The sequence below is a fragment of the Cyprinodon tularosa genome, unplaced genomic scaffold, assembly GCF_016077235.1.
Source record: "Cyprinodon tularosa strain WSP-4 unplaced genomic scaffold, ASM1607723v1 ctg79, whole genome shotgun sequence".
Classification (NCBI taxonomy): Eukaryota; Metazoa; Chordata; class Actinopteri; order Cyprinodontiformes; family Cyprinodontidae; genus Cyprinodon; species Cyprinodon tularosa.
In genome coordinates this window covers 1,723,633-1,749,410 of record NW_024039551.1, presented here as the reverse complement: position 1 = coordinate 1,749,410, position 25,778 = coordinate 1,723,633, and the positions used below count along the sequence as shown (strand labels likewise).

At 39.8% G+C, this 25,778-nt stretch overlaps 1 protein-coding gene across 10 annotated transcripts in view; it reads right to left on the bottom strand.

Moving 5' to 3' along the window:
• gab1 (GRB2-associated binding protein 1) overlaps nucleotides 1-25,778 on the bottom strand; it is a 75,917-nt gene that overhangs the window by 35,651 nt on the left and 14,488 nt on the right. Inside the window, exon 1 of one of the 10 annotated variants that reach the window (XM_038271124.1) lies at nucleotides 12,822-12,970. The exons of the other annotated variants lie outside the window; for them this stretch is intronic. The gene's annotated coding sequence lies outside the window, so the exon portion shown is untranslated. Of the gene's footprint in view, nucleotides 1-12,821; nucleotides 12,971-25,778 lie in introns of those variants that run through there. 10 annotated transcript variants of the gene reach the window in all.

Here is a 25,778-nt window from a genome sequence, read left to right as displayed (position 1 = left end):
AAAAAATGTGGATTCTTTAAAAAAAAAATAAAAAAATCTCAGACATGAATAAAAAACATCTGGTTAGAGGAGAACCCATCAGGATTTTACTGGAAATAAACTCAGAACCACAGCCTCTACCTGACACAAACCAGGACATCCCATCACTGCATCAAAGCTTCCTGCTAACCTTCATGCTGCTGCTATTACAGAAAAAAAATAAAAAGATAGAAAAATCTGGGCCAATGATGAACAATATTTACAGATGTGTGTATTTCCCAATAGTGGAAGTAAGCATTAACACTATAGAAATGATTCTGATAGGTTGGAAATGTGCTGGTACTGATGGCAGCACAGATTCAGATCATGTTCATGGTTAGGTTGATGCTTTTAGAACTTGGAACAGGTTTGGGACCAAAGTTCTGTTTCTGCTCAACGATTTCATGATCAAACACATTATCAAGCAACTATAACTTTTCTTGAATCAAATGTAATTTCCCTTGTTTTGAGCAGGTAAGTCAGATAATTATCCAATGGAGTAATATTGTTTATTCTTAAGTGATACAAAAAAAAAAAAAAAACACTCAATAGCTTATTTCAAGAATATAATTTCTCACAGTTGTCATCTTCCGCTTTATCCAGGACCGGATCGGAAGGGCAACATTCTCAGCAGAGGCTTCCAGACTTTCCTCATCCTCCTACCCAACATATTATACACTTTAAAAAGCCCCCATGAAGAGTATAATATCTTATTTTTTGAGAGCAGAACATACGTTTCCTTCTCAAATGAATGCCAAATACACCGATTAAACCAGGTTGAAAGTTTAGTTTCATTTTTCATCTTTTCAGAGGATTTTAATTAACTGGTTCTTCTTTTATGTAGAAAGTCAAAGATCTTAGGTTTAAGATGCATTGGCCCAAGTTCAACATCTTGGCTGCACCAACCCAACTTGGAATCAGACAGCTTCTCTGCTTGTTCCTCACTGGGAACAATGGGGGCGGGTGCTCCATGCGAGGTTAATGCAGAGAAGGTGAAGATTTGGACAGAGATGATGGACTGATCATTGAATTAAAACGATAGACGGGCGTGCAGGTGGCGCAGTGGTTTGCTCGCATGACCCATGTATGGAGGGTTTAGTCCTTGACGCGGCGACCCAGGTTCGAATCCGGCCTGTGATCATTCCCTGCATGTCTATCCCCCCTCTCTCATAACCCCTTTCCTATCAGCCTGTCAAAAAAAAAAAAAACAAGCCAAAAAAAAGGAAAGAAAGTGACAGACACCAGTTACTCCTTCAATTCTATTTGGATGTCAGTTCATGAAGCAGAGCAGTGGATGAGGGAAATGAAAACACCAGGATGTTCAGCCTCAGAGTCCTTCCTAAATGTCCCACAGCAGGTCTGCCCAGAGTCGGTCCTAGAGGACCGCTGTCCTGCAGGGTTTAGAGGTTTCTCTGCTTCAACACATCTGATTCTGATGATTACTTTTCAGCAAAAGCCTGTTGATCAGCTAATTAGGGTAACTTAAACCCTGCAGGATAGTGGCTCTCTAGCACAGACATCCCTATTCTACAGGGTTCACTTTGTTTCTCGTTCATTTTGCCTGGTCTACTTATGTTTGAGAGTTTCCCGATTATCCAGGTCTGACTCTGCAAAAACTGACAAAAACATCTGAGGAACCACAACTGAATGAGAAAGGAAACAATCCTATTGTTACATTCCTTCCTTAGTTTTATTAAATGAAATTACAGACAATCTTTGATGATATTAATAATTTCACAATCTGAAACATTAAAATGCAATGAGTAAAAAGACTTTTGCAGGATGGTAATAATCTATGAAAAAGCTAAGAAATATGAAAATATATAAATAAATGATCCCGCCTTAACATTCAGCGACAATGAGGACGGTCATTAAGTAATTAACAGTGCTGGAATCTGATTCACAAAATCAAACCCATCCAAACAGTAGAGTTGTTTTTTTTCCAGAACGGATGCGTGAATAAAAAATAAAATAAGAAAATCGGTCAGCGTCAATCAGCAGCAGAGCAGTAAAACAGCAAACCTTTTCCCTTTGAGCCGATGGAAAAGGAAAACAGCTTCAGCATCAGTTTGACATTCTCTGATATTGGGGTAAATACCAGAGCTTCACATAACTCCATGTGCTGACGCTGAAGGCCAAACAGAGAAAGGCTTCAACACAACGCTGCTCAAAAAGAAAGAATTTTTTGGAGGTTATTTTTGTTCACTTCTGCTCAAAGTTTGGTTCCTCAGACAGAACTAAAGACGGGCTGTTTGCAGACGGCCATGGAGAGCGTCACCAATGTGGCGAGGTCTGCAGCAAAGAGCGAGGAGGAAGGACAAAAGCTCCTCTATGGTTGGAGCCACAACTTGGATCAATTAGGCTTTGTTAGCAGCGCAGGACTGGGATTCCTGCCGAGATGCTATTTTTACACCCATGAGCGATAAAGAGGGTGGTTAGCGTACAAAGTGGGCGTGGTCTGCCAGCAGGCAACGTGTATCTGAACGCCACCTGCTGGAAGATGGCGGGACGATTTAGCTTTAGGCAGCAGTGGTTCAGAGAAAGCTAAGCTACCAGCAACCTTCAGCTTCAACACTGCAAAAACAATGTAGAAATCAGTAAAAATGTCTTAAATTAAGTGCATTTACCCTTAATATGTGCAGGTAAATAAGATGATCTTCCAATGAAATGAGCATTTTTACTCTTAAAATAATATAATTAGATAATATACGCTTAAAAAACGACAATGCAATCGTTTTTTTCTTATTCTAAATGTAAATTATCTTGTTCCATTGGCAAAGTATCTCACTTACCTCCTTAATGAAAGAACAAATACACTTAATTTTACGAAAAATGATTTATCTAGATTTAAATTTTTACCAGTGAAGGCCAAGTCCAGAACTAAGTGTTTTAGTGAAACCATTTTCACACGCAGTCAAGAAGAGAAGAAGATTCCCAAATAGACTCAAAACTGCATCCAGTTGGTTTGATCTGATGGTTTTAAAGTTTTAATGATGGACATAAATATCCATAACCATGCTCGGAGACTGAGTTCAGATTACAGTCCAAAAACCAAACCTGTGAGCGCCCCACAGGGCTGACAGACCCAATCAGAGACCAGAACCGTCCTGAACAACATGCTGATGTTAAAACTTCTCTTTTTCAGCTGCAGATGCTACTGAATTTAAAGTGAATCCAAACTCCTGCTTCGAAATGTTTAGATTTCCTTTGTTTTTATAATCTAATCATTTGCTGACTAATATTTTCTTCTTTTGAATTTTTATTGCACATAAAATAAGGTAGTAAAATTAAATCTCTGCAGAACGAGCTCATTTACTTTCCAACAACTTGATTGATCATCAGAATAATCAATAAAAAATATGAAAATTATTTCAATGCACCTCTCCTTCTAAAAAGGAAAAGTTAAATTCATAAAAAGTCTGAATGTGTTTTAAATCTATCAATTGCATCATGTCTAACTTTTTTTTTGGACTGTGGTTCTGATCCAGTTCAAGGTCAGAATTCGTTCTGGAATCTGACAAATTCTGACTCTGAAACAAAAACCCAAAACAAAAAAACATCAAGAAGATGAGACCCAGAAAGACCAGCAGCCTCCAGAAACCCAGAGCGACCAATAGATGAAGAATCTTCATAACTCAGAATTCACTATAAAACCTCAACTGACGAGTCAAAAGGCTCTGCTGGAAGATCGCTGATGGAACAACGTTCACAGAATGACTAAAAGCCGGTGAGCTCACCCTGAAGGCTTCCCTGTCCCAGAACCCTCCGTCTGCTCCACCTGCTTCGCTGACTGACAGTGAGCAGCAGCGTCTGGCCCGTTGTTGATGTTGTTTGCTCCTTCTGGCTTTATCAAACGCTGCAGCGTGTTGTGGCGTCTGCAGCTCGTGACCTCTCCCACCTCTGACTTCCTGTTGAACGTAATCAGGCTGGGCCCAGACCCGCTTAGAGCTAAATCATCGGGGCGAGCCTTAGAAGGCGGCAGTTTACCCGCCGGAGAACAGCACTTGTTGGTCAGAGAGATAACAGCTGAGAGCTTTCAATGAAAACCTTTTTCTATGTAATCCTTCTATAGCGGGTGTGGATTATGAACATTCATTTTTAATTCTATCAAAGAGGCTTCTAGAATTTCCTTCTTTCATTTCAGGAATATTGCAAAAAAACTGAAATATCATATCTAGGGCTAATAATGGGAAACTAGTGCAATACTTCAAGGCTGTACTAGGGTTGTCACGATACTAAACTTTTCAACTCGATACCGATACTAAGGAAAATATTCGATACTCGATACCATTTTCGATACCACAAGGATAAAAACAAAGACTCCAAAAGTGTACAGAAATATTTTCATTAATAAATGAAATATAATAAATAAACACAATAAAGGTTGTATGCTGTGCATAATATTAAGCAAGCTTGATAAAAAACTTATAAAATTCAAATTAAGTGTTCCTTCCTTGGCTATGCTTTGCACACATAACAGTGACACTAGCCAAACCAGTTAAGAAACAAAAATAATTCTCAGCAGCTGCACCTGTTACAAAAAAAAAGTCTGAAACTGAAAAGTGCACAAAATTATTCAATCACAGTGTTCTGAAAGTGCATTGTCCTCTATTCTGCACTTTAGATGAATGACTGCTTAGGTGCCACTGGTGACGGCACTGTATCGATACTTTTAAAAACGAGTATTGTATCCGGATACAACATTTCAGTATCGATACTTTTTTGAGTTTCGATACTTTTGACAACCCTAGGCTGTACTATTGTAATTCTTTACTATCAGGAAGTCCACAAACTGTAGTTAAAAACCTTCAGCTGATCCAAAATGCTGCAGCCAGAGTTCTAATGAAAATGAAAAAGAGAGATCATATCTCTCCTATCCTGGCTTCTCTTCATTGGCTTCCTGTTAAATCCAGAATGGAATAACATAACGGCCAAGCTCCATCTTACATCAAAGATATGATTGCACTTTGCTCTCAATCTGCAAGTTTACTAGTGGTTCTAAAAGTAGAATGGGGGCCAGATCTTTTGAGCATTATTCTCCTCTCCCATTGAACCAACTACCATGAGGCAGACACCCTGCCTACCTTTAAGGCAAGGCTTAAAACTTTCATTTTTTATAAAACTTATAGTTAAAGTGGCTCAGGTTATCCTTAACTATCTCTATAGTTATGCTGCTATAGGCTTAGACTGCTGGAGGACATAGGGACCCCCTTACCTCCCTTTTCTGCTTCATTCTCCATCTCATATCTATTTTTCCATGCTTTTTCTCGTCATAGTAGCTTCATGTGGTCTGTTCCTGTGTTCATCTGTACCAAATTTGATAGCAGCACAAACCATACATACTTTTATTTTTAATTCATTGGGAAGGAAAGTTAGAAAAGGCTTGAGGAATTGATTTTACTTAGAAAGCAAATGTCAACAAGAACAACAGGGATAAAAACAACTGATCGGTTCCTGTAACCTAATGGTTAAAGAAACAATAAGCTAAAAGAAGCAGAATATTCTACAGTGAATAAGATAAAAGCTAATAAATTAGGCCAAATGTATACTCATGTCATCATTATCAGCCTTCAGCAGCTCAGGACTCTCAGCCAGGCCAGCTCTGGTGAATTCTGCTTCTACCTCTTCTATCTTCGATGAGTGTTTTTATTCTACTATCAGCTGTAAAACAAACTGCCCTGACAATAAACAATCCTTGAACCTGGAATAAAATCATATTTCAATGCATGTTGATATTGCATTATTGTCAAGCTTTAATAAGATGATAAAAATCATTCTGCTGTCGACTCGATCAATTAAATCAGAGACAGTTTCCCCATAAAGGGAAACCTTCTGCTGTTTAAGAGATACTTAACAAAACAAACTCTATTGAAGAAATAGACTGAATAGATCAAGCCATTTTCATATTATTTTTTTCAAATCAAATGTGTGCAGCTCTATTTATCAAGTGGACTCTGTGAGGGAGATGGATAGAAAAGTGAAAGCGAACTGACGTCATCAGACCCTAAGTGCTACTACCGTGTTAACATTAGAGACTTTAGATACAGACTGATTGAATCAGACATTTGTTTTCTAGATGATAGAGGACTGATTCCTAGATGTGATCAGGACCTGAGGAATGGAAATCATGATGGTAGAACAGGTTCTGCCAGAGCAAACAACAATCCAGATCCAACCTTAAACATCAGAGCCACTTCGCCCCCCCAAGAACAGACTTTGATCATAATTGGCCTCCTGTGAGCTTCTGTCAGATTCCAAAAGGAGCCATGTTTTCATACAGCGCTGACCCCGCCCATTCCTACACTGAGCTCATAGCCCACTGTTCAGTGCGATTCAATATTAATAACTAGAAACCGGCAGTAACTCAGATGGCCATATGAAAATGATTGAAAAAGGATGAATTCTCTCTTACTTTATACATTTTGCTAGTTACTTTTAATCCAAAATGCTGTTAATGTTGCAAAGATTGAAAAGAAAAATGACAAAGGCTTCCACATCTATTGTCGTCTAACTTATATTAAAACATGATGGGGGTTAGCAGCAACAGCTATGGACTCATAAAATTGTTTCTAATTTCATCTAGAACAGCGGTCATTATGTGCCTGAAATACTGCAAACCCTGTAGCTGTGATGTTTTTAACAAAAGGTTCACAGCAAACGACATTATCTACCATAACAGCCAGGTTAACAGCAAATATCGGCCCTGATGTTCGCATCGGAGCATCTTGCCTTGGCTGTGTGGAGGGAAAAGCCGTGCCAACCCAGACAGCCAGGTAGCGACAGGTGCAGGCTCTACGGCCGCCATGATGCCGCATGAAACAATGAACCAGTTTTCCTTCTGGCTGATAGGAGCAGATTGTGAGCTTTTACTTGATTTTTATTTTCCACATCCCTGCCTGTATTTTCCAAATTGTGGGAGATCACACTCAGTGCAGTCATGGTGGGATCAGAACCAAAATCAATGAGACAAGAGGGAAAAATCCAACTAGAAAGGAAGGGATGAGCAACGAATGAGAACACAAGAAAATATGACCTGAATTAATAAAAAAAAAAAGAGAATGAGCTAAAAACAGGACCACCCAGGAAAACTAACACTGCCTCTGTGTCCGAGTCAAGCGTTACCCTGAGCACTCGCATCAGAACCTCTGACTCCCAACTGGGTCCAAACTCATCACAGCCACAATGTGTCTGTGTTTCCAAATCAGCTTCATTTCTTCCCTTTCTGGGAGAAAACAAGAGCAAATCTTTGTTGAACAGGAACGTCACGTGGTTCCGTCTCCCACACAGGTCAGAAGCACAACTGTAGAGGAGCTCAAACCTCCCATCCTCTCAGGGAAACCAAAGATTTCACCTAAAACAGGAACCAACATTTAATAGGCTGCAAAAATAAAACTGCTGTTTGGTCCAGAAAGCTTCAGGTCTGAAAAATGAGATCTGAAGCTTTAATAAATAAGAAATAAGACTTGAAGCCTCAGGCATGAACAATGTGGATACAAACTTGTCTCCTTTACCTCCTCAATCCAAGAACAAATGTGCTTATTTAATGAAACAATGACTTATCTAGATCGTTTTGTTTCCAGTGTTTATTGATCTCACATTGGAGAAATTCACCTTTGCATTTAACCCATCCCCCTGGGGAGCAGTGGGCTGCCATCGTGGGGCACCGGGGGAGTTAACCACTAGGTCACCACTCCCCCTTTAATCCCCCCGAATCAAGATTCAAGATATAAAAACAACAAAAAGGCTCTAAATGAGGGAAACTGTCGGTCAGCTATCAGCAACGAGGTTCTGGATCTGGAAGCTTCCTTCAGAACCACTAAGTTAAATGTTTGCTGATGCTAAACTGGCCAGTAGAGATGAAAGTCTTCGCTCCTTAAACCAATTCACAGGGTCATTACTGAAATCCTGCGTCTCATTCAATTTAATTCAATTCAGTTTAATTATATAGCGCCAATTCACAACACATATCATCTCAAGGCACTTTATAGTTCAACCAGATCATCCAGTCAAATTGATTCAAAGTTTTCTATCTAAGGAAACCCAGTTGATTGCATCGACTCATTGACTCGAATGCAATCCCTCACACTAAGCATGCTTGTAGCGACAGTGGAGAGGAAAAACTCCCTTTCATCTGTTTAATAACTGCAACAAAACTAGAAGCACCCAATTTTCTCTGCTTCAGCAAATTCTGCTTGAAGGTTAAGCAGTGTTTCTTCAATGAATGTTTGAATAATGGAGAAAAAGGCTAAAAGCTGCAGAACCTCAAAGAAAAACCAGCGAAAGGCTGATAAGCTCGTCTGTGCCACTGAGTTCCCAGTTTAAGTGGGACGGCCAACCACTAACACAGACCACAGAAGGGAGGTTTCCTCTACAGAACCTGTGGTCCTGAATTACCACTAGCATAGGAGCGATTCCTGACAGGTGATGCATTGATAACAGCGCCTTTAAAGGGGCCTTAAACCAGCAGATTTTGGTTTCCCCGAACAGATGTAGCTGACAGAACCGGTGCGGTTGCATAGGAGTGAACAGGACAAACAGAATATGCTGTGTGCAGAAAGTGAGGCTGAGGGGCCGAGCAGGGCAGTTGTTTGGTGCAGCTGGGGCATGAAGGTAACATTTGTTCATTCCTCTGTGGACAGAAATAAATGGCTTCACCAACATCTGTTGTAACAAACATGGCTGCGTGAGCCCGCTGCTGTAGGCAGAGCTTATTAAAGGAAAAGAACCCAAACAGAAAACACCTGGTTCCGTTTCAAACAGCTTCTGCCTGTTAATGGTGCCGCCACAGTTTTTATCATCAAATAACTTTGTGGACTTTGTGTTGAAGTGTTCTTATTGTGGCAAAGAACAGAAACACGTGGGATCATCAGATTATCCTGACCTGCTACTTGGGCAAGAATGCAATCTGTTTACATTCTCTGTTTACACTGTTGCCTTCAGGCAGACGATACAGAGCAATCAAACCAAGAACCAACCGCCTTAGAGAAGGTTTTTACCCGACAGCAATAACAAAACTAAATGCAACCAAAAATAACCATTAATCATCATGGATGATGTGTGTGAGAATGTACTACTCTTATTAGTTGCTTTGTATCAGTTATTGTTCTTTATTTCTTACATTATGTGTAAATGGTGGTGACAGTGATTTTTGTTTTTGTTTTTTTAAGCATATGCACTGATTGATGGCACTTTTTTAAAATTTCGTTGTTCTTGTGACAATGACAATAAAGATAAATTGAAAATTGAATTGAAGACAGTGAAAGACTGATTAATCTGCTACAGGAAGAGGAGGATGCATCAAATACATGGACTGACTGCTAGCAAGCATCAGGAGAGAACGCTTAACGATGCAGTACTCACAACATCGTATTAATTGATTATTGAAACAATCATCAATTAATTTAGTTATCGATTAATCGTGAACTGGAGCGTAGAGACTCTAAAATATGTCTTTAGCTGACAGAGCAGTAATTATCCCAAGACTGTAAAAATATGTAAAAATGTATCTAAAATGAAAGAATATTGAATCTGTCTATATCCTCTATCCAGAACTCCTCAAGTGGAAAAGTTTTAGTTTCACCTGGTTTAATTTAGCAAAAACTCTTCTTTAAAGGAATAGTACACCCAAAACATGATTAGCCTTCATTTTCTACTCACCCCCATGCTGAACAACACTCTGGAGTACTTTTTTGATATCTCAAATGCATCTGGAGATCTGGGAGGCTTCTTGCTGTCTGCTGACATTCAAATAATGGAGGTCTATGGTGCCCGAGGCAGAAAGGTCCATAAAAGTCCACAAAAAAACGTTTCAATATTCCTCCATACTGCTCGTCCAATGTATTCCAAGTGTCCTGAGTGGGTAGCATCCAGAATTTACTCGAAAAGAAGTCATTTAGAATGTTTTTAGAGCATAAACAGTAGTGTATAGGATTTCCTGAAAGCGCGCACCTCCGAGTTCACGAGTCTACGGAAACCGCGGCAGACCAAACCAGATGAAAGTGCGCATTCAGCGTCTGCTCTGCCGATAATGCAAGCGTAGAAGAAGAAATGTGCTGTTTACCTGTGCAAAGAAAGAAACAACGAAAGAAAAATGTCTGAGGACTTCAGTGTTGAGGAAGAGCACGAGTTCTTTGCCGAGCTGAATGCGCTGGTTTGGTCTGCCGGCTTCCGTAGCGTCGTGAACGCGCATGTGCGCGCTTTCAGGAAATCCTATACACTACTGTTTATGCTCTAAAAACATTTTTAAATGACTTCGTTTCGAGTAAATTCTGGATGCTACCCACTCAGGACACTTGGAATACATTGGACGACCAGTATGGAGGGATATTGACACGTTTTTTGTGGACTTTTATGGACCTTTCTGCCTCAGGCGCCATAGACCTCCATTATTTGAATGTCAGCAGACAGCAAGAAGCCTCCCAGATCTCCAGATGCATTTGAGATATCAAAAAAGTACTCCAGAGTGTTGTTCAGCATGGGGGTGAGTAGAAAATGAAGGCTAATCATGTTTTGGGTGTACTATTCCTTTAAGTGAATTCTGGCTATCTGATTATTAATAAATTAATCAAAAAAAAATAAAAAATCAACTCATTAAAAATCGATGAGCAAAATAACCGTTAGTTGCAACCCTAGTGCCGACCCAGAGTAAAGAAATGGAAACTTGCAGGGTTTTAGAGATTGTTCTGGGTTCTTTCTAGGCTCCTGGGCTCTGGATGAAAACTGAATAAGCTCATCTTAGTAGAGATGCACTGATCAGATATCAACGCTGTCATTAACTCATTAGCTGGATTTGACATCAGATGAATGACGCTGATCCAGTTATTTCTTGTTTATTAATACCAGACACAGCTCTATGGGTACAGCCTGTTTAAGGCAGCTGCTAAATTCATGCAATCTTTTAAAACATCGTTTTGCAGCCGTCTTTACATGGAATACTTTCTTTTTTTCTTTTTTTATGTACATTTTATTCTTTCATTAATAATATAAAGAGCATGTATATCAGTGTTCATTTGTTACCTTTTTCAAACAAGGTTTGTTTAAGCTGATTCCTTCCTTCCCACCGTGAGGTAAACAGTTTATTCATTCATCAGAAGTATCGGATCGGTATCAGCCTGTCCGCTCAGTCCAGGTATCGTATCGGTTTTGATCGACGCATCTCTACTGGGAAGCCTCATCACGCTTCCCTGCATCAGCGTATAAAAGCTCTAACTGGTTTGCTGGCAACTCAAAGTCTGCAAGACAGTTTTAGTAACTCCTCGTCTGCATTTGGAGAACGTTCAGCCTACTTCATGTCGACAGGATGGTTCTGTTCTTCTTAGTCCTTGGTGATTTTTCTTTTTACACAGAACCAACCCAAACCAGCTCATAGTCGTGTGTGTGCGCTTTCATGTGCAGCTGTAAAATTCCCAGCAGGCAAAGTTTACTCTGACCTCAGTCCTCCAAAAATACAACATCCATCAGTCGTTCTGCCATCTTTCTACTACTGGTTATCTGAAGGGCTGACAGGTGATAATCTCTGGGCCTTCACAGGTAACCTATTATTAGATTACTCAGAGTATTTGACATTACAGTCCGGAAATGCATATCTTTCCCCTTTGGGATGAATGAAGCATTTTTCAATTAAATCTTCTACTAAAAAAGTTGTTCCCAGAAAAAAACGAAACCAAAGGATAGAAAAACAACCTGTTTACCAGCAGATCCCGCAGACAGCGCCAGAAGACTTAGATATTTCCCGGTGAGTCCTGCGTCTTCAGTCATTAAACGTCCAGGCAATGCTGTTGTGTCAGAGCTGAACACATAAACGAGGCTCCAGGTCTTCCTTCCTTCTAGCCGTCAGACAGAAACCGTCAGACATACCATCGTTCCTTATCTCAGACAGGCATCAGACAGCTAGTCTGATGCACAGATGGATATTAGGCGGAAGTATGTGGGGAAGGAAGAGACAAACCAATCAGTAGCACTCAGTGCACCGCCTTGAAGCATTCACCATGAGTGAAGCATTAACCCGATGGAGCAGGTTTAAACATTAACACCAGTGAAGGAGCACAGGAGCACTGCGGCTCACCTGTTAACTGGTTCACCTCGCCCCTCTGCTTTCTAAACCCTAACCAAACCAAAAACCCCTCACCACAGGTTTCGGCTGACCTGCTGCTCAATCAGAGCTCAGAGAAAAACACACACCGAGCAAAATAACATCCCACAGTGGAAGTTTCCACTTTGTTAGCGCTTTTTATCTTCCTGGTCCTCTGTTCCCGACACACATTCAGAGCTAAAAGGCTTCCTGTTTTGCCTCCTTCTGTCACAATCGTCGTGTTGGGGGATTGTCAGGGTCTAACTTTAGGACCTCTGCTAGGATCTGCTAACATTAGCTGATCCTGGCTGCCTGCTTGGTACTGTGCAGGAAAAAAATAAGGGAATTCAGCAGGAATATAAATAACTTCAATTAAATCTGGTTTTCTATGAGGTCAAAAACCCTCAGCTGTTTGTTTGCCCTCCTTAGACAGAAAAGGTCCAAAGTAGTCGAGTTAGGTCCATTGCAGCTGTCATTTTCCAGTGTTCTGATAAGTAAACTACAGTAGCCAAGGAGTCTCACAGAGCATAAATACTTCTTTAGCTTGCAGAGATAAATAAAGTGCAAGATTTCCACATTTGTGCAGGCATCCAAACAAACCTTACAACTCCTGCTTCAAATGCAATATCTTAATGTTCCTCTCACACAAGAGCTGCAACTGAGAGACTGACGGGACTCGATGGATCGGTAACAATCTCCACAAATAAACAAACCAATAATCAGATCCTTTTACCTGGTTCTGAAGAGTCCAAGCTCAGCTCGGCTGAAAACGGAGCAGAAAAACAAGCAAAGGAATCCAGTCACTGACCAGTCACTGTTGTCCAGTTGCTCTGACCGCTTTCCTGCCTACTCCACTCACTTCCCTCCCCTCCTCTCACTCTCCGAAGTCTGCAACACCCAGCTCCAATAACCCATGACCCACAGGAAGTAGACACAATGGACTGAAAATAACACATCACCTCCCCTGGCAACAAATGCCCACCACAGCCCCCCGAAGCACACGGCCTCTGCAATAGCGAACACCTTTAGAGGCCGGTGTGAGATGGGTGGGAAGAGCCAAAAATATCTCGATACGTCCAAAACCGGGCCGCTCTGAACTCAGCTTATTTCACTTGTTTCAAAACAAAGCATGTTTTTAATTCAAGAGATAGATGAAATAGAAACATAATAAAAAATATAAAGTTTACCCTAAATGATCATTTTTGAATGTCCCATCCTGTTTCTTCTGACTGAAAGAAATAATGATGTTCTAGAGCAACAGCTGATGGAAAATTTGTTTAGATATACAGATGAGGGTGAATACAGTCTCCCTGTCAGAAACCAGCGTCTTGGATAAATCCAGTCGTTTGAGGTCATTTCTGTTGTTCATATTGTACTTTCTTATGATGCTCATGCATTTTTATTACATGTGAAGCAACCCTTGAACTTTGACCTTTTCACCTCAAAGAGAGCCTACGTTGTCATGGAGCCGATAGGACCTGTGAATTAACGACTGGAAGCGACGGGAGTCAAATACATTTTTAAAATCTAGTAGAGAATAAAGTTAGCATCTCATTAGCATTTCTTTCTGCCATTCCAAGCTGCTGTATTGCTCCTTAATATGAAACATCTGCAGCTGTGCTGGACCTGCATGGGACATATTATTGGATCTCTAACCCCTCTTTTCCTTTCAGGCAGATAATCCATATGCATTCATCTAATGCTAAATGTCAACATTCTGAGGGTCCGAACGTTGCTTGTTTATCTGCTTCTCAGAGCAAACATCAAAAGTAGAGGTGAGTGTGGGTTAGGGGTGTAAATAATAATCGTTTTGTGTCGATGAGTCGATCCAACAGCCGACGATCAATCGACATGTACGCAGTATTGATTCATGTTTTTTTGTGTTTTTTTTTTTCCCTCGGGTCTATTTTTATCCATTTTTTCCTGGACGTAATTCTGACTCCCGTGTTGCGGTGGCGCCAAACCTATTTTGCCCTCCTACCTCGCTTCCTTTAGCCACTACCCTCTTTCCGCTTGCACACACACACTCATGTAAACAGTAGGCAAGACAGACATGGCGAAGTAAAATGAAGATGATGTATTCTTGAGTATCGAAAATAATCGAATCGTTGGGTCAGGAAATTGATACTGAATCGAAACTCCATGATTACGATTTACACGGCTAGTATTGGCACGGACGATACGAGTCACTATACTTGGGTCACAATACAATTATCACGATAAGGGCTGAAACAATTAATTGGATTAATCGTGATTAATCGATTATTGAAATATTCGCCAACTAATTTAGTAATGAATTAATCATTTACCGGAGTATAGTGAGTGTAAAACATGTCTTTAAAGGCAAGGCAAGGCAAATTTATTTGTATAGCACATTCAGTACAAAGACAATGCAAAGTGCTTTACATGATTAAAATACAGGAAGATAAAACAGAATCAAAGCAAGTAGGAAAAAATAAATGAAATAACATAAAAAAATGCAGAAACAAAAAAGAATATTAAAAACAGTTGGACTAAAGAAATATGTTTTAGTTGAACTGTTTAACCAGAACAGTCGAAGGCAATCCTAAACAAATGTGTTTTTAGTCTTGATTTAAAGGAACTCAGGCTTTCCGCACTTTTACAGTTTTCTGGAAGTTTGTTCCAGATAAGTGGAGCATAGAATGACAAAGGAACCTATTTAGGGCAGCAATTAAACCGAAATTGTAAAAGAAAATATAAAAACATTTTGCAATTAAGATAAAAAATAAAAATTTTTGTCTGTCAATATGATCAATCCAGAACTCCAGTGGATAAGTTTTAGTTTCAACTGGTTTTATTATGTAAAAAACCTTTAAGAAAACCTTTGGCCATCTGGTTATTAATTGATAATTTGAGAAAATATTTGACAGATTAATCAATTTGCAAAAATAATCGTTAGTTGCAGCCCTAATCATGACGTTGTAATACTACAATATATTGTATTATTTTTCCCAGCTATTAAATCAAGCATATAGATAAAAAAAAAAAAAGAAAGTGCTGTAAATGTTCATCAGAATGTATTGATCATGTAGTTATTTCGGTATCCATGTTGTTTGGGGATTGAGTCAGTCTATGTCTTCCCCTGTGACTGCCTCAAAGACATGGCGCCGCGCCGCACAGCAAAATGGATCCACGGCTCTATCTGCCAGAGTTGCGGTGCAGAGGTAGCCCACTTTTCCCTATTGTTTCAGATAAAAAGTTTTTGTTTTTAAAAATAAATATCAGGAAATGAAAGGTCAATATTATGTCGGGCAGCCGAAAATCACGATATATGGCCAGAACAATGTTTTCCCCACACCTCTAATCAAAACCTGGGTCTGAACCTATAGAGCAGGGGTGTCCAACTGGTTCCAGAAAGGGCCGTGTGGCTGCAGGTTTTCTTTCCAACCAAGCAATAGCACACCAGACTCCAGTCATCTCATCAAGTGAGTCCAATCTGAACATGATGACTTGATGATATGAATGCAGTCTGGTGTGCTATTGCTTGGTTAGAAAGAAAACCTGCAACCACACAGCCCTTTCTGGAACCAGTTTGACCCCCCTGCTATAGAATGAGGAGCTGGTACCAGAATCCCCAGTTTGCTGGGCTTTCTATGAGCTCCTGAGGACAGAGGAATCCTGGTGAGGGTCATTCCTCTGCGGGGGCTGAACCACGGAGCTCAGTAGGGTTCAGAGGAATGGAGCAATTCTATCTGGCTCAATCAGCCAAATCCTTTACCATTCTATTACCATTCTGCTCTGGTCCCATAGCTCTTTCTCCCATCTCTTTAAAGCTTTTTTTACAAATAGGTCATAAAAATCAATCAGATCTTCAAAAATGATCCATCTCTCCACATCTAAGACCCTTCACCTTTTCCATGGTGATGAATCACTTCCGGCTGGTACAGGTCAGCTTGGTTCAGTCCTATACGTGCGGTTCTCCATTAGAACCAGGGGACACGCCAACCTGGGTGCAGGCAGCACAGCTAAGGCCAAATATTTTATCAGTTGGAACAAAGTAGGATTAAAGTGCTTCCATCTTTGTTCAGTTTCCAACAATCTGCTCGGCAGCGGCAGCTGTCTAAAATATTCCACATCTGATTCTCGTTTTAGTTCCACAAACATTAGCCAAGGTCTAATCAATGTTTTTAATAAATATTTTGAAGTATGCTATTAGAAAATGTTAAGAGAAGCAGCAAAATTCAAAATATATGAATTGAAAGTCTCTAAAGCATTTTACTGCTTTCTTGAGGCGCTTTAATGCTAATGCTAATAATAGGGACGTAGGGAACACTGGATATTCCTAAATTTGGCTTTTCTCTGCATTTCTGGAAGGCAAGTACAAACTAATTGAATAAAAATGTGCCCAATAAGACGGCATTCCTGAGGGATCTGTGCTCCTAATGTCAGCCTGGAAGATGATTACGGTGAACGGGATGAAGCCAAATCCACCACATATGGACCACTGTAATGAAAATTTGGGGTTAATGTGCATAAATATTGATGTAGGGCACCTGTTGCAGTCTGAGGATAAAAAGGGTTGTAATGGTTTTTTTTGTTGCCAATTAAATTTAAATAAAATGAAAAAACGCTCCTGTTCCACTTATGTGGGGAGTGTTGGCCTAGTGGTTAGAGCAGTGCACTTGTGCTCTAAGAAGGTTGCGAGTACCTGTATCGATCCCCCACAGGCAGCACTCTGGGTGTCCCTTAGCAAGACCCTTAACCTCACACTGCTCGCTGAGCACCGCTCAATGGCAGCCCACTGCTAACCAAGGGGATGGGTTAAATGCAGAGTTAATTTCTTCATTGCGAGTTCTATAAAGTTCAATTTCTATCTTTTTCTATTTGAACCTGAGAAGTAAAATCTCTTGAGAATTAAAAAAAAACACTTCTTCCATTGACTACTAAAACATGAGCATGTGATACAGTCACTTTAAATGTTAGCAAGGAAGGCCATTATGGTGAAATGGGTGAGCAAGGAACCCCCCTCCATTTCTTTATGGAAATCACTAATATCTGATGTTATGACTGTGTTTAGACTTGGACATTACATTGATGGAAGTCTTCAATTCTTTACAAATACCTGGAGGAAGCCACTGAAAACACTGGGAGTGGAATGTAAAACTAGGGCTGCAACAACGAATCGATAAAATCGATAAAAATCGACTTTTAAAAGCGTTGGCAACGAATTTCATCATCGATTAGTTGTGTCGCGCGATTAATGCGTCATCCACCGTTGTCGTCATCGCTGCCACTTGACTGAAACAGGGGAAGAAAAAAAAGTACGGCAGAGCGAGCCAGCCAGCGCCGCAGGTGAGCAAAGGCTGTTTTCAAAAGGCAGTAACGTCAACTGTTCTAATGACCGATACCGCAAACGCAAGCTGCGTCTCAATTCGCAGACAGCCTGCGCTTTGTAAAGTGAAAAAAGTCGTAACATGCTACTTTTGTAAAAACAAATGAACATGGCACGGAACCACTGTTATGATGCAGCACCTGAAAAGGAAACACGTTGGAGCCTTCAATGGCAGAGAAGAGAGCTGATCAGCAGGGTGAGCGACCATGTTTGTTTCGTTTTAAAGTGGGGAAACGTTACGTTAGTTTCTCAGGTAGCTCATCTGATGCTTTCCTTACCGTGTTAGTAGGTTACAGACAGGGATAAGGTTGACTACTTATTTTACTTTTAATTTCATTTGAATTAGCTTAAGCAGCGTTTATATTTTCTTTATAAATAAATTAACTTGCAAATTATGAGGGCAAGGCTTTTAAAGTTTAAATCTTCTAGCAAAGATAAAGTAAAGATCCTGCAATTTATGGAAGTAAAGCAGAATAAAATCCAGCAAGATCAGTAATATGTCAATTAATTATATGTCACATTCCCATGTAAATATCTGTCTTTGGAGGATGTGTTTTTTAGCACCCCTAGTTCTCTCATTTTTAGTCCAAATACAATTTATAATTTGAATCACAGGGCTATTTTTATCTCTATGGTTCAGTATTTTCTCAAGTAGCAACTTTAACTGTTATACTTTCCTGTCTTAAAAGGCAGAACTCTTCTAGTCTAAAATAACCTCATTTGTTGAAATGGGGGGACCTATTGTTTGAACCCCTTAGGGGCTTTAAAAAAAAAATGTATTTTTTGCACTTTATGAAACAAAGTACCCTATATTTTGTGGATGTACAGCTACATTTCTCATGTAAGTTTGCGTAGTTTTAACACAAACATTTATTTTTCATATTGCACCAGTACAGTTAATGAGCAACCTGTACTTGTGTGCTTGTTTGTTCTGTCTAAAATGTTTATTTTGGAATAAAGAGGTTAATATAAAAAATATTTTTTGTCCGATTCATCGATTAATTGAAAAAATAATTGGCCAATTCATCGATTTTTTAAAATAATCGTTAGTTGCAGCCCTAAAATGGACTCTAACGAACAATCGCTGTGGACATAGAACTCATGGATGGACTCTTGTATATACATGTGAGATGTATTGCTGATATTGTTTTTGACCAGTCTTCTAAAAAGTTTGTATGTTTGGGAGAAATTAAATAAAGGTTTAAAAAAAAAAAAAACATTGACTACTAAATGAAAATGTGGGCTTAATGTTTCCATTTCCATAAGTTAAATTAGTAACTCGCATGACTAATCTGATGTCAACAGCTGGTGAGTTCAGTTAGCTTCCGGACATTAAAATCATTCAGTGTGGCTGATAGTTCATCTGTATTTAACACAGTAGCTGTTTGATGGGACGGTAAACATGGTAATTTGCTTCTGGTAGATCCCAGCTATGAACATGAGGCCTTCCAGGCTTGGTTTAATAAAACCCTCTCCTGAAGGAGATATGGTGAATCACACAACAAGAATGTGTCAATTCCAGTTCCCTGAACAAACTACAACAAATCAGATTTAGCTTCTGATTTCTGCAGCCAGTTTGCAGGAGAGGCTAAATATTGAGTGATAAATGACTTTGGATGGGGCTGTTTACTGCCATGAATCACGGGCAGTTCAGACTGGATACTAACACCTTAGCCAACACGCCCAGCAAATGATTACTGTAGCCACAGAGGGACAAACAACTGATCTAACAAACTGGGAGGGATCTAGAAGAAACTTCAGTGCTATGATGTAAATCCTGGGCATGTTTCAGACTCATTAAGACAAAAAAACAAGATGAATGCAGTTATTTGTTAACATCCAGCAGGTAAAGCCCAAGCACTCCTAAAATAAAAGTGAGTAGTAGAAACATTAAATTATAAATGCATATGCTTTGGCTCCAGTCTAGGAGCTGCAGATCCACAGCGTCCTCTTTGCTTTCTGCAGCAGAGGATCGCTGCGGAGTGAGAACGATGATGACTCCACAGTCAGGCGTAAAAACCATCTGTGGGCGAGTGTGGGTGCGTGTGTGTTAACGTGTGAATGCTTTGCTTACTTGTTACACAGTATGCTCATATTCCTTTCTCTCAGATTAATCCACAGAAGCGGTGCTTTTCTTACAGCTTTCTGTTCCCATTCTCTGGATAAAAGCCTCCTTGTGGGGGTCGACTTGCCTCGCTGCAGGTGCTTCAAACCCACTCTGATCCATGAAGTGAGCAACAGCAGTCTAATCGAATCACGCCAACGAAAATTATTCCAAATCACATTAAGTGGCCAGTGAGAGGTTGCCTCGGACAAGATCTGATTAGCAAGAGTCAGTCCATGAGGAAATGGCTGGAGATACCGAACATATAATAAGGAAATGGACTCTGATAACATGTCTGTGCTGCAATAAAAGAAGTGGAGCCTGGCTGCTCAGCTGAGGATCAGCCTCCAGGAGCCTTCAGGTTCCTGTCAACTAAAGAAAACACCTGAGGCTCATCTGTTATGTGCTTTGGGCACAATTATTTTTGCTATAATTTAATATTGACATTTAGTTTAATTTTTGTTTCGTATGTTTTGGAGTTACTTTTTTTCCTCTCTGCCTATAAAGGGGCTGGGTTTAAAGGGGCTCCGACCTGCCATGCGGTATTTTTGTTAGCCTTTGCTTGGAAGCTGTTTTCGTTTTGATTTCGGCCTGGTGGGCCCGGTTGTCCTGTTTTTGATTCTTTATTTTGCTTAGTGGTTTATTTTTGTAGTCCAGTACCAGTAGGGGCTTCGACGGCCCTGTATAGGGTTGGCCCCCTGCTGTACTATTTTTTGTTTTTGATCGGCTGACCAGGTCCAACTTTCTGTTAATACTTTGTTTTGTTCTTTTTTTCCCCCTTTCTTTTGGACAAAGAATCTGAGGATATTTAATTTTGTTTTTCTCTTTTTCTGTTTTTTTCTCTACAGAACATCCCCACAGCTGTCTTGAGAAAGACGTTTTTTTTTTAAAGAGAGTGAACTACAGAATAAATAAATTATTTTGTACCCTCAGTTTTGTCTGTGTCCTCAAATATGTTGTGCCCTTGTGGACGTAACATCATCCAAAATACGTAGAAAATAGCTGAAAGACCGCGGTAATGGAAAAACAAACACCACTTTGACTTTAAAACGCAAATAAACATGAATGGAAAACGGTTGGATTTAATATTGAGCCAAAAAAATAAAACTGGAGGCATAAAAATCATTTTAATAAATGAAAATTAAAATCCCAACATCCTTTCTCAACAAATGTTAGTTAGAGAAGTGTGCTAATAAATGCTAAATCAAATCTAACCCAAATATAACACAATCTAAAACATTTAAAGGGGTCATAGAATGATTCTATAGGGTATTTGGTGCTCGTCCTGTAGGTCTCTGAATAGGCTGCTGAAAATTACATATTTGCTGTTCTATGAGCCCTAATGTAAGCCTGTTTAAAAGCCCTAGAATGAAACAACAGGTTTTCTTCCTTTTATGCTATGCTCATGAATATTTAGATGAGCTGTGCGCTGATTGGTTGGTTTACAACGAGCGAAGCTGCTGGTCAAAGACGCGTCATAGCAACAAGCACTCACTCACTGAAACATCAAATTGTCGTGACCAGACATCTTTTTCCCAGACATCTCCTACTTTTCATACCTAAAACAAAATGTCTGGGGGGGTTATATGGGTTATTTGGTCATATCGGCATATAGTGCAGCAGAACCGAGCCGCAAGCTCCGGGCTGGTCTGGGAACCCCAGCAGGAGGCTGAGCGACCGAACCCGACCCAGTGACTGTAGCCTGGACAACAGTGACCCCGTGCATACCATCACCGGGTCGGGTTCAGATCAGCCCCGCAACTGACGGCTCGGTTCTAATCCCCGGTCCGGTCGAGTCAGGTGTGGAATTGTGAGATTTGCAGAGAACAGAGGTGTTGATGGGGTTTTATCTTCTCTGCACGTCTATTTCACCCACTGAACTATCATTATTCATCTACGACAATGGAAACTAGGTTTTGCATTCTATGACCCCTTTAAAGGTTTTCTGAGGTTTTGTCTTTTAACCTATCCAGAAATTTAACATTAAAAATAACAAATACCCAAACACTTATTTGAATTAGTATTGTATCCAGATACAGCATACAGCATCAATATTTTTAACAACTCTGGATTGATTAACCAAATCGAATTTGATAAAACATGGTTTAAGGCCCCTTAACCTCTCAAAACCCACCAGTTTTAAAGGGTTTACAAATAATAACTCAGAATGGATGAAAATTACCCTGGTAAAATGTTTACCAATATAGGCATGTCAGACATTGTTGGAAAGCTTAGATTGTCCACAATTCAACCAAGTTCATTTTATGGACACAGCGAGCACCAAAGCACAATTAACACAGATATAGCAGCATGTCAAAAGGTAGCATGACAAAGCAGCTACAACAAGCAAGCATGTCTTTATAACTGCTGTTCAAAAAAGACCTATTATTTTCGAGAATAAAAAAACAACTTTGAGTCGTGTTTGAACTGATGCAGCTTGGGTGTTTTACTCACCCAATTTTCATGTATGTATTCAGAACTAGAAGGTGTTTGCTTTCAAATAACATATCAGACGTGTAATTTGGGCTCACAGTTCCTCAGTTATTTGCTTTTCCATTTGGGTATGCAAAATGGGCAAATTTCCCAGAAATGAGGAGGATATTAAGAGGTTAAATCTAATAACCTTAAATAAATAGAAGTGAAACAAAGTTTCTCCAGAAGTTTCTTCAAACCTTTGATTCTCTCTGAACACAGCAGAATATAAAAGCTTGCTTGAAAGAAAGAAAAAAAAAGGAAAAAAATCAATTCATAATCAAGTTTAGTCGGTCTATCATATAAAAATCATGAAAAAAGGATCAGTGGCTTTAAAGCTCTGAGTCGTTCCAGCAGCGTTTAGTAAACTTCAGCAGAACCTGCAGCTCTGTAGTTAGGTGCCGTTTCCTCAGAGCAGAGCTGCCAGCCTGCCTCAGCTTGTCTCCCAGCCACGCCTCCTTTAGAGCCAGACCCTGAAACTGGCACAACCCTCCACTCGCTGGAGTCGCATTCAGATGATACCGGTTTACTTTCAGAAGAGAGTGAGCGCGTACAGCACATACCTCGGGAGGTCGTCATGTGCTGCGTGTGTGCGCTCCGGTTTTCCCCGTACGCTGATTCACAGCTTTGGGAGGAACTTGTGGAATTTGTCAAACGCAGTAGAAGCAGCTGCAGAAAGGAATGCTAAATATTTCTTCAACTAAACTATTACTTAACAGCGTCCTGACAACATCACCTCTCTAGGTCTCTGAGGGTGTGTGCCTTCACACCTGTGTGTTCTGATAACCCATACTCATTCATATTAGACTTGTTTTAGTTGTCAATTATCATTAAATCCTAATTTATCTTTACATATAAACATCCAATCGAAGAAAGAAGAGATTCTATAATTAACACGCCCTCCACTTTGTTTGGGTTTTTCTGTGTTTCTCTAAAGGGCATAAATATTTTACCAGAAGCTGCAATCAGTTTAGAATAATGCAAATCTGGCTTTTCTTTTCATGCTCTTCCTAAAATACGGTGCTCCTTGTGCTTAGAGAATGCACTGAAAATATAAATATTTCTATGTTTTCACTGATAGAACATTAACATTTCCATGTCCTTTTTAATTAAACGGTTCATGAGGAATAAACATCACAGGATAAACATCGGCTTGATAAAGAAATCCTGCGATGCTCAAATCTCACATGACGTCAGGGGACGTCGGTAAATCACCAAACCTCATGCATCAGACAGTCGATATACAGATAAGGGGGCAAAATATAAAATATACTGTAATTTACTGTAACAAGATGGAAATCTCCTGGTTTGGGTTTATTGCAAACAGAATCATGCAGTGAGCCGTCTTAGCTTTAGAAATAAAAACAGCTTAAATACAGGATTTCTAATCATTTTACCAAAACATCTTTATGCACTCAAAATATCTGATGCCGCTTTAAATTCAAAGAATTGCAAAACACAATACAACCCTACAGAGCCAGAATGCAGTGAATCATAAAGTCAGCTAGAGTCTATCATTGTGACCAATTTAACCCCCAACAGGCAGCTTCAGAGGCGTCTTATTTACAAATCCAAATCTAAGAAGGGAATAGAAGAAAATCAATGTTTTTCAAAAATAAATCTGACAGAGGATCTGTGGGTTGAGCTCCAGAAGGCTGTAGCTAAGAGACGTTGACAAAGCTGATAAAAAAAATGTCTCACTCTGACAAGAGATGACAGACAAATTAGATTAACTGTTAAAGTAACTAAAAGGTGCTTCAATACAGTGTTTGTTCACACTGATAAAATAGGTATTAGAAATGCTCAATTCTATGTGAAAATGTTCAGAACACCTGAAACAGATCTAACAGAGATCTGTTATCATCATCTGATTTCATTCCTACATCTGTATATATACACATATATACACACACATATAAAAAAAAAAATATATATATATATATATATATATATATATATATATATATATATATATATATATCTCACATTGGAGAAATGTACCTCTGCATTTCACCCATGCAGAGGTACATGGGTTAAATGCAGGGGGTAAGGGTCTTGCTCAGAGCCCTAGAGTGGCAGTCTGTGGGGGTGGGGCTTAAACTCAGAACCTCAGGAATTTTAAGCTCTATGCCCCAACCACTAGGCTGCCGCTTCCCCCTTTATCACCCTCTGATTTCACACCTATATCTCCATCTGATTTAATTCCTTTACCATCATCTGATTTCATTCCTCTGGCATCATCTGATTTATTCCCTCCACCACTGTCTGATTTCGTTCCTCCACCACCGTCTGATTTCACACCTATATCTCCATCTGATTTAATTCCTTTGCCACCATCTGATTCCCTCTATTATGGTATAAATTAAGCCATGTATCAATGTTATTGAATTGATCCCAATCTATAAAATCAAGACCATAATAAAACAATTTCAATGGCTCAATTTTCTATAACCTGTAAGCAGATTTCAATTTAAAGATTCCTGTTGGGAGAACCTGAATTCCTCAGTCTCGAGTTCTAGGGTATAAATATATTTTTCTTAGAAATAAATAAAGTAGAACCAGTCTTTATTGGTGGGTAGCGTTGGGCATCGAGAATAGATCAGAATCAGTTCCAACCTTTCAGTTCTCCTGGAATTGTTTCCATAAATTTTTCCCCCCCGATTCCTAATTTCAATGCACAGTTTGCCTACTGGAAATAGAAGTTTCCAAATACTAGTGAAGAAGATTCAACAGCATTGTGTGAGCAGCCATCTGTTTACACTGCAGCATTTCAAAGTGTAGCTTCAATTTAAGCACGGAAATGACAAGTCGGCTTCGTGTAACACTGGCTATGGGATTATATTATTATGATAGCTGTTGTAGGTGGGCTCCTTGAATTGATTCCTCCTCTAAATTAGTGCAGCTTCTGCAGAGAAAGTGGAGCCTACTCTATATTTTCAACCTCTCGCTTTACTTTTTGGATAACGGCCCGTTTCATTTTAGTTAATTTGGAATCTGTTTCAAATGATAAAACCCACTAACTGAAGGATGGAGAATGAAATCTGATCGTTCCTCTGTCCACGAAAGTAAAGCATCGCTACTTCCATGTCTAATTAAATGGAGTTCAGGTCCAGTAAACAGGGCTGAGGATATAAACTCTGTCAGGATGACTCTCTGCGGCTTTCAGGTTTTTGGATAAAGCTGACATACAGAACTACTATGTCTAATATATGTGAATCAGTGGCGGCGTCTGCTTTCTGGATCAAGGGAGGCTCAATGGTGTTAATTAAATCCAAACATCATGTATTGCATTTACAAATGGTGACACTAATAAAATAAAAATAAAAAAATCACTAAAATGGGTAAAAATAGCTGCTTTGAAGCGCTCCGAAATAATTAACTCCAGAAACCACGGCAAGAGTCCAGCACAAAACGACTGTTCTGAATAAATGATAGTTTCTCCTGCTCGACTCATGAGGAAAACCTCCTCACTGTCAGGCCACTGTCAGTCAGAAATCCTTAAGCATGTATGCCAATCAGCATCGAGCAGCCAAGTTTACGACCCGCCTCTGCTCCATAGACCCCCTTAGAGGTTTAACCTTACTATAAGTGACGTAATTTGATGTGTTGTCCAATCAGGGCTCTACTTTCTCGCTGCATACCTCAATAGACTGAGCCTCAAACCTCAACAGCGATTTCTCGTAGACGGGCAGAATCTGCTCCAGAGGCAGATTAAACAGCCTCAGAGAGTGGGCACAAAAGCTGATTAATGTGCAACATAC